This window comes from Tribolium castaneum, unplaced genomic scaffold, assembly GCF_031307605.1.
Source record: "Tribolium castaneum strain GA2 unplaced genomic scaffold, icTriCast1.1 ptg000098l, whole genome shotgun sequence".
NCBI classification, from domain to species: Eukaryota; Metazoa; Arthropoda; class Insecta; order Coleoptera; family Tenebrionidae; genus Tribolium; species Tribolium castaneum.
Genome location: NW_026986695.1, coordinates 11,727 through 20,000, shown reverse-complemented (window position 1 = coordinate 20,000; position 8,274 = coordinate 11,727). Strand labels below are relative to the sequence as shown.

General features: G+C 39.8%; 3 non-coding genes across 3 annotated transcripts in view; all 3 read right to left on the bottom strand.

Annotated features, from left to right (window-relative positions):
* LOC135267803 (large subunit ribosomal RNA) overlaps positions 1–762 on the bottom strand; it is a 4,039-nt gene extending 3,277 nt beyond the window's left edge. Inside the window, exon 1 of the ribosomal RNA XR_010336175.1 lies at positions 1–762. This exon is cut by the window's left edge and continues 3,277 nt beyond it. This is a non-coding gene — a ribosomal RNA (large subunit ribosomal RNA).
* Positions 763–1,238: 476 nt separating this feature from the next.
* Positions 1,239–1,395, bottom strand: LOC135267804 (5.8S ribosomal RNA). Its single transcript, XR_010336176.1, has one exon. It is a non-coding gene; the product is annotated as a 5.8S ribosomal RNA (ribosomal RNA).
* Positions 1,396–3,453: 2,058 nt separating this feature from the next.
* LOC135267806 (small subunit ribosomal RNA) lies at positions 3,454–5,376 on the bottom strand. The gene has a single exon (XR_010336178.1). It is a non-coding gene; the product is annotated as a small subunit ribosomal RNA (ribosomal RNA).
* Between the last annotated feature and the right edge of the window lie 2,898 nt (positions 5,377–8,274).

Genomic DNA, 8,274 nt, shown 5'->3' with positions numbered 1-8,274 from the left:
TTACCGTCATAAACGAACGCGCTTGCCAATGGTCGGACGCTAACTGTGTAGCGGCCCGGCGCCATATGCATACCTTCGAGCGAGTCGACCGGGAAACACCGCGGGTTCGTCCGAAACGGCGAACCGTTCGAACGGGCTCCACCGCGGGCCTTAGATCGACACCCAAAGGATCGCGACGTCCTACTGGGGGAGAAGTGCACGCGTTCGACTTCGGTTCGCATAAACAAAAGGCGCGAACGACGCGTACGCCGTTCGTCGCATGATCATTTAGCGCCGCTATCGAGTCACGCTGAATCTCCCCTTTCGACCTTTCGGGTTTCTCAGGTTTACCCCTGAACGGTTTCACGTACTATTGAACTCTCTCTTCAAAGTTCTTTTCAACTTTCCCTCACGGTACTTGTTCGCTATCGGTCTCGTGGTCATATTTAGCCTTAGATGGAGTTTACCACCCACTTAGGGCTGCACTCTCAAGCAACCCGACTCTGAGGAGAGATCCTCCCGTTATCGGCAACGGTCACTACGGGCCTGGCACCCTCTATGGGCTGTGGCCCCGTTCAAGATGGACTTGGACGCGTCGCACAATCTCGGGATGACGGATCCTCCCTAACACCACATTTCCCGGCGTCCGGTTTCGGCCGCGGGATTCAGTGCTGGGCTTTTTCCTGTTCGCTCGCCGCTACTAAGGAAATCCTAGTTAGTTTCTTTTCCTCCGCTTAATAATATGCTTAAATTCAGCGGGTAGTCTCACCTGCTCTGAGGTCGCAAATATAAATTTGCCTTTATTTTGTCAGACGATAATTACACGTATTCCGTTTATATGGCTGCCTCCAAACAATTTCAAACATCGATCTGACGTCGTTGCGAGAATGTTGTTGTTGTTAATTATAGTGCATAAAATATGCATATAAACAACTTTAACGTCTCGGACACGACGATCGCTTCGTTCGAAATTTAAGCGTTGTGGCTGCTTTTTAATATCGGACGTGCTACGTCTAAACCAACTTGTACCAACAAACTAATAAGAATGTCAGCCGCTATTGCGTTTTAGGATGCCGCGTTATTATTTATATTGTTTTTATTGTTGTCTACGTTGCATAATATTTTATTATGACAACCGACAATCAATTAACAATTATAGTAACGCGTCATATTTGCACCCAACACGCTCCGACGTAATTGTCTACACAACATTGTGCGCTGTGTTTAAGACAAAAACCGAGCAGTCTTTGAAATTGACACGACCCTCAGCCAGGAGTGGTCCGGGAACAGTATATCCGAGGACCGCAATGTGCGTTCGAAATGTCGATGTTCATGTGTCCTGCAGTTCACAAGTTGACGCGCAATTAGCTGCGTTCTTCATCGACCCACGAGCCAAGTGATCCACCGTTCAGGGTAATCTTTTCAAACAAATTTAAAATATTATTACATAACGCACCGTTCCACATCGAAATCGTTTCATCATCACACAACAACAAAAATAACTACTTAAGGTTATTACAATTGTGATGTATATGTGAGAAACGGACCAATCGAAAGAAACGTTCGGCGTTATATTTTATAATATTTTATTTAATTAAAGTGGCATTTGTTTCTACTTATCGAAAAGAGTATGCAGTTATAGTTTAAGTTTACATAAAGAATAACCCGATGATATTAACGTTTTATAAATACGTATATATATCTATTAGGTTTTTTTTCTCTATCAACTTTGTCTATAAAACTCTGCTCCTTTTGCGATAAGCATTATGTATATTTATTAAATAGAAAATATGTCGAAAAACCAGACGTTTTCTTCAAACAAACGCCACAGCTACAAACTTAATCACAACAATATTTACCAAACAATACAATTGTAGGGTGTTTTGTGTGATACGTCGTTTGGTGGGCATTCTAAGAACGTCCGTCGACATAAAAACGAATCAAAAGAAAAGCACAGGCAGTGCAAAACGTTCCTTCGTCAGTCGGGCGTATATCATTTAAAACCCACAGAATCTAAAAAAGTTAATAAACTTTTTTATTTAGATTCCTACGGTTCGTCGCGTCGTTAAAGTAAATTATTACTTCGACGCATGCGGAACCCAGGTACCCGAAAACCGTAAGCCTAAGCGTTTTTTTCCAAACATCACTCACTATCGATAAAGTAAATTGATTTTATGTATTTATAAATGTGCGTTTGTATGTATAGTAGTATAGTAGTAGTATATTTTGTTATTGGTTGTTTCGAGCTTTTTATTGTTATAAAACGTTTTTGTAGTCTTGTACATAAAGTACAGACGAATAGACAGCCCCTTTTATTTATTAATAAACTCCAACCATTTACAAATTAAATTACAACTACAACATCTCTTTTACACATTAATTATACACCATCTTTATTTTCTTTTTTCCGAAGCGAATACGATGAAGAAAATACGCAAAGACTGGCTTACAAAACCGTAAGCCTAAGCGTTTATTTTTCAAACATCACTCACCATCGGTTAAGTAAAATGATGGTATGTATAAATGTGTATTTGTATGTACAGTAGCGTATTAATTTTGTTGTTGGTTGTTTCGAGTTTATTTATTATTATGGTTTGTATGTATAAAGTTTTAGTCTTGTACATAAAGTACAGACGAATAGACAGCCCCTTTTATTTATTAATAAACTCCAACCATTTACAAATTAAATTACAACTACAACATCTCTTTTACACATTAATTATACACCATCTTTATTTTCTTTTTTCCGAAGCGAATACGATGAAGAAAATACGCAAAGACTGGCTTACAAAACCGTAAGCCTAAGCGTTTATTTTTCAAACATCACTCACCATCGGTTAAGTAAAATGATGGTATGTATAAATGTGTATTTGTATGTACAGTAGCGTATTAATTTTGTTGTTGGTTGTTTCGAGTTTATTTATTATTATGGTTTGTATGTATAAAGTTTTAGTCGTGTACATAAAGTACGATCGTATTGGCAGACACCATTATTATTCATTCATTCATTCTTGTTTGTTATTATAAATAACTCCAACCATATACAAATACTACAACAACAACAACAACATCTCTTGCACATTAATTATACACCACCACTGTGTATTAGTACTTTTTTTCGAAGCGAATACGATGATGGAAATACGCTAAGACCGGCACTGCGAAAGCAATAATAAAACGTTAGCACATAACCATCTTTCGACAATATTGATTCGTGTTAATGTTCGAAAAAATTCTTTGAAAACGTCGTTTACGGCACGTTTACAATCGATTTATAAAATAAATCGAAAAACGTAACAACAGATCCGCTTAATGCAAGACGACCCGTTGTTGCTTTTCCGTTCGACGCATAATAAAGAATTTTGTATGAGAATTGATCATCATACGAATAGTGTATGTATGTGTGTTTTTTGTTGATCAGCACAGACAAAATGTGTGTGTATGTGTGACAACTAAACAACAACATTTACACGTTAATGATCCTTCCGCAGGTTCACCTACGGAAACCTTGTTACGACTTTTACTTCCTCTAAATGATCAAGTTTGGTCATCTTCCCAGCAACATCGGCAACGTCGAAACGCCACCGCGCACCGGTCCGAAGACCTCACTAAATCATTCAATCGGTAGTAGCGACGGGCGGTGTGTACAAAGGGCAGGGACGTAATCAACGCGAGCTTATGACTCGCGCTTACTGGGAATTCCTCGTTCATGGGGAACAATTGCAAGCCCCAATCCCTAGCACGAAGGAGGTTCAGCGGGTTACCCGGACCGCTCGGTCAGGGAGGACACGCTGATTCCTTCAGTGTAGCGCGCGTGCGGCCCAGAACATCTAAGGGCATCACAGACCTGTTATTGCTCAATCTCGTGCGGCTAGAAGCCGCCTGTCCCTCTAAGAAGAATTGTTTGTACGCCGACAGTAAAAACCGCACATAGAGACCGGGCGAACCCGGCTCCAGCCGGCATTTGGGATGTCGAAATACGCCTATTTAGCAGGCTAGAGTCTCGTTCGTTATCGGAATTAACCAGACAAATCGCTCCACCAACTAAGAACGGCCATGCACCACCACCCACCGAATCAAGAAAGAGCTCTCAATCTGTCAATCCTTCCGGTGTCCGGGCCTGGTGAGGTTTCCCGTGTTGAGTCAAATTAAGCCGCAGGCTCCACTCCTGGTGGTGCCCTTCCGTCAATTCCTTTAAGTTTCAGCTTTGCAACCATACTTCCCCCGGAACCCAAAAGCTTTGGTTTCCCGGAAGCTGCCCGCCGAGTCATCGGAGGAACGTCGGCGGATCGCTAGCTGGCATCGTTTATGGTTAGAACTAGGGCGGTATCTGATCGCCTTCGAACCTCTAACTTTCGTTCTTGATCAATGAAAGCGTTTTTGGCAAATGCTTTCGCTTCTGTCCGTCTTGCGACGATCCAAGAATTTCACCTCTAACGTCGCAATACGAATGCCCCCATCCGTTCCTATTAATCATTACCTCGGGGTTCCGAAAACCAACAAAATAGAACCGAGGTCCTATTCCATTATTCCATGCACACAGTATTCAGGCGAAGTTTTAGCCTGCTTTAAGCACTCTAATTTGTTCAAAGTAAACGTGCCGGCCCACCTCGACACTCAATGAAGAGCACCGCGGCGGGATTGAGTTGGGCCGCCCTCTCGAGCTAAGCCCACCGGCAGGACGTCCCGCGAAACGCCAGTTAACACCGCGAACGATGAACCGGCGGCGCGGGACACAAATTCGACTACGAGCTTTTTAACCGCAACAACTTTAATATACGCTATTGGAGCTGGAATTACCGCGGCTGCTGGCACCAGACTTGCCCTCCAATTGATCCTCGTTAAAGGGTTTAGAGTGTACTCATTCCGATTACGGGGCCTCGGATGAGTCCCGTATCGTTATTTTTCGTCACTACCTCCCCGTGCCGGGAGTGGGTAATTTGCGCGCCTGCTGCCTTCCTTGGATGTGGTAGCCGTTTCTCAGGCTCCCTCTCCGGAATCGAACCCTGATTCCCCGTTACCCGTTACAACCATGGTAGGCGCAGAACCTACCATCGACAGTTGATAAGGCAGACATTTGAAAGATGCGTCGCCGGTGCGAGACCGTGCGATCAGCGTAAAGTTATTCAGATTCACCAAGTTGTACGATGACGGCGAAACCGCCACCGATTGGTTTTGATCTAATAAAAGCGCTCCTTCCGTCTCCGGTCGGAGCTCTGTTTGCATGTATTAGCTCTAGAATTACCACAGTTATCCAAGTAAATGTGGGTACGATCTAAGGAACCATAACTGATTTAATGAGCCTTTCGCGGTTTCACCTTAATTTGGCTTGTACTGAGACATGCATGGCTTAATCTTTGAGACAAGCATATGACTACTGGCAGGATCAACCAGGGAACTGTGTTTTTGTGTTTTTTGAGACAGACGAGAGAATAAAATACTCATCATCATCGTTTATAAAGATGAAGAATATGCGCGTTTGTGCGAAACAATCTAACATATAAGAAAGTAACGCCACGCTGTTTCTTCTTTTCTTCGTACGATATAGAGATAAATGTATCGTCATCATCGTCGTCGTAGTCGTTAAACACCACAACACATATATCGGTCAATAAAGGCATAATAATAATATTTATAATATTATTTTTTACCTTTGCCGATTTAAAAGTTCAAACATTCTCTTCACTCTTCGCAAGATTGAATGCGACGTGAATTTATGAAATTCTTTCGAATCCATAAACGTTACGAATATTATATAAATATTCTCGCTCGGATATTAGAGAGTTGACGCATTTATTATTTTTGTTTGTTTAAATCACAAACATTTGTTAGTTCAACAAAGTTTGATTGCATAAGGACCGCCAACGTAAGAGAATACGTTTTGCCGCATCCGCAATCTCGCTGTGGGGAACTGGGCGAGCCACAAAATCACAAAATAAAGCAATCTCGCAAGCAAAGCCCTATTCGAATTCGATAGCGGAAATGTGCAATAAACGTCGATAAATTGGAAGCAAATGCAGAACGTATACATAATCGGTCGTTTTGTCGTCGTCATTTATGATAAACTTCGACTAAACCGTTACACCGTTCATATCGCCTCACTCAACGCATCGACACACACCACTACCATATGTATACCAGCGCGACACCGATCGAGGCAGCCGCTCGGTATTGGATGTGCGCACCGCTCCACTGACATAGCTCCACAGGCGACGTCTACCGAAGCGCACAGCTCTATAACTATAAGGCATACACACAAAAGGGAGAAAATATTTTAAATATTGATAATATTAAAAAGTCATATTTTATATTTAAACCATTATAAAATTTAATTATAAAAACGTTTGTTTTAAAAAAAATAATTAATTAATAAAAACAAAATTATTTTAAGCGCCGTACTTCGTAAACGTCGTACTTCGTTCGTCGTATGTGCAAAGTCAAATGAATGCTGTAGTTAGTCGCAGTTGGAACGTCTGAATGTCGTACAACGTAACAATAATTTTGAGTGCCCTAATGTGTAGACGTCGTACTTCGCGAACGTCGCACTTCGTAAACGACGTACTTCGTGAACGTCGCACTTCGTAAACGACGTACCTCGTGAACGTCGCACTTCGTAAACGACGTACTTCGTAAACGTCGCACTTCGTAAACGACGTACTTCGTGAACGTCGTACTTCGTAAAGGTTATGCAATATTAATACACATTTGGTGTATTGCAAGTTGCATTTTAATAAATATTATGCATTTTTATGTTTTAATTTAATATCTAGGCCAAAATACTATGTTTATTTAATTGTTAAATGTGTACGTTTATTTATAGATACGTAATTTACATCAAAATTTGTTTTTTTTTTATTATATGCAAACTACAAATAAAACATTTAATATTTTTAAACGTCGTACTTCGTGTAAGTTATGCAATATTGATACAAATTTAGTGTATTGCGGGTCGCAATAATATTAATTTATATTTGAACGTAGTACTTCGTGAAGGTTATGCAACATCAGTACACATTAAGTGTATTGCAGGTTGCATTATTATTAATTTATGTTTTCTCACTTTTTACCTTCATATAAAAAAAAATTTAATATTTTTGGACGTCGTACTTCGTAACAGTTATGCAATATTGATGCACATCTGTTGTGCTGCGGGTTGCATTTTATAAATTTAATGTATTCTTATGATTTACTTTAATGTCTAGGCAAAAAAACATTTTTGATTAGTTGCTGAATGTTTACATTTATTTACAGATACGTAACTTGCAAAAAAATTTGCTGTTTTTTTATTATATACAACACAAATAAAATTCTTTAATATTCTTGAACGTCGTACTTCGTGTAGGTTATGCAATATTGATACAAATTTAGTGTATTGCGAGTCACAATAATATTAATTTATACTTGAACGTAGTACTTCGTAAAGGTTATGCAAGATCAGTACATATTAAGTGTATTGCAGGTTGCATTATTATTAATTTATGTTTTCTCACTTTTAACCTCAATATAAAAAAAAATTAATATTTTTGGACGTCGTACTTCGTGAAGGTTATGCAATATTAATGCACATCTAGTGTGCTGCGGGTTGCATTTTATAAATTTAATGTATTTTTATGTTTTACTTTAATATCTAGGCAAAAAAAACAATTTTGATTAGTTGCTAAATGTTTACATTTATTTACAGATACGTAATTTGCAAAAAAATTTGCTGTTTTTTCATTATATACAACACAAATAAAATTCTTTAGTATTCTTGAACGTCGTACTTCGTGTAGGTTATGCAATTTTAATACACAATTAGTGTATTGTGGGTTGCATTATTATTATTTATTGTTTACGTTTTACTTCATCACTTTGTGAACGTCGTACTTCGTTTGTACTATGAACGCTGCATTTCGTCGCAGTCGGCAGCACGTGCGAATAAACGTCGTACAAGAAAATCACGATTTTGAGTGCCGTACTTCGCAAACGTCGTACTTCGTCTATACTATGTACAAAGTCAAGTGAACGCTAAACCTCGTCGCAGTCGACAGCGCGTGCAAATAAACGTCGTACAAGAAAATCACGATTTTGAGTGCCGTACTTCGCTAACGTCGTACTTCGTCTGTACTATGTACAAAGTCAAATGAACGCTAAACTTCGTCGCAGTCGACAGCAAGTGCAAATAAACGTCGTACAAGAAAATCATGATTTTGAGTGTCGTACTTCGCAAACGTCGTACTTCGTTTGTACTATGTACAAAGTCAAATGAACGCTAAACTTCGTCGCAGTCGACAGCAAGTGCAAATAAACGTCGTA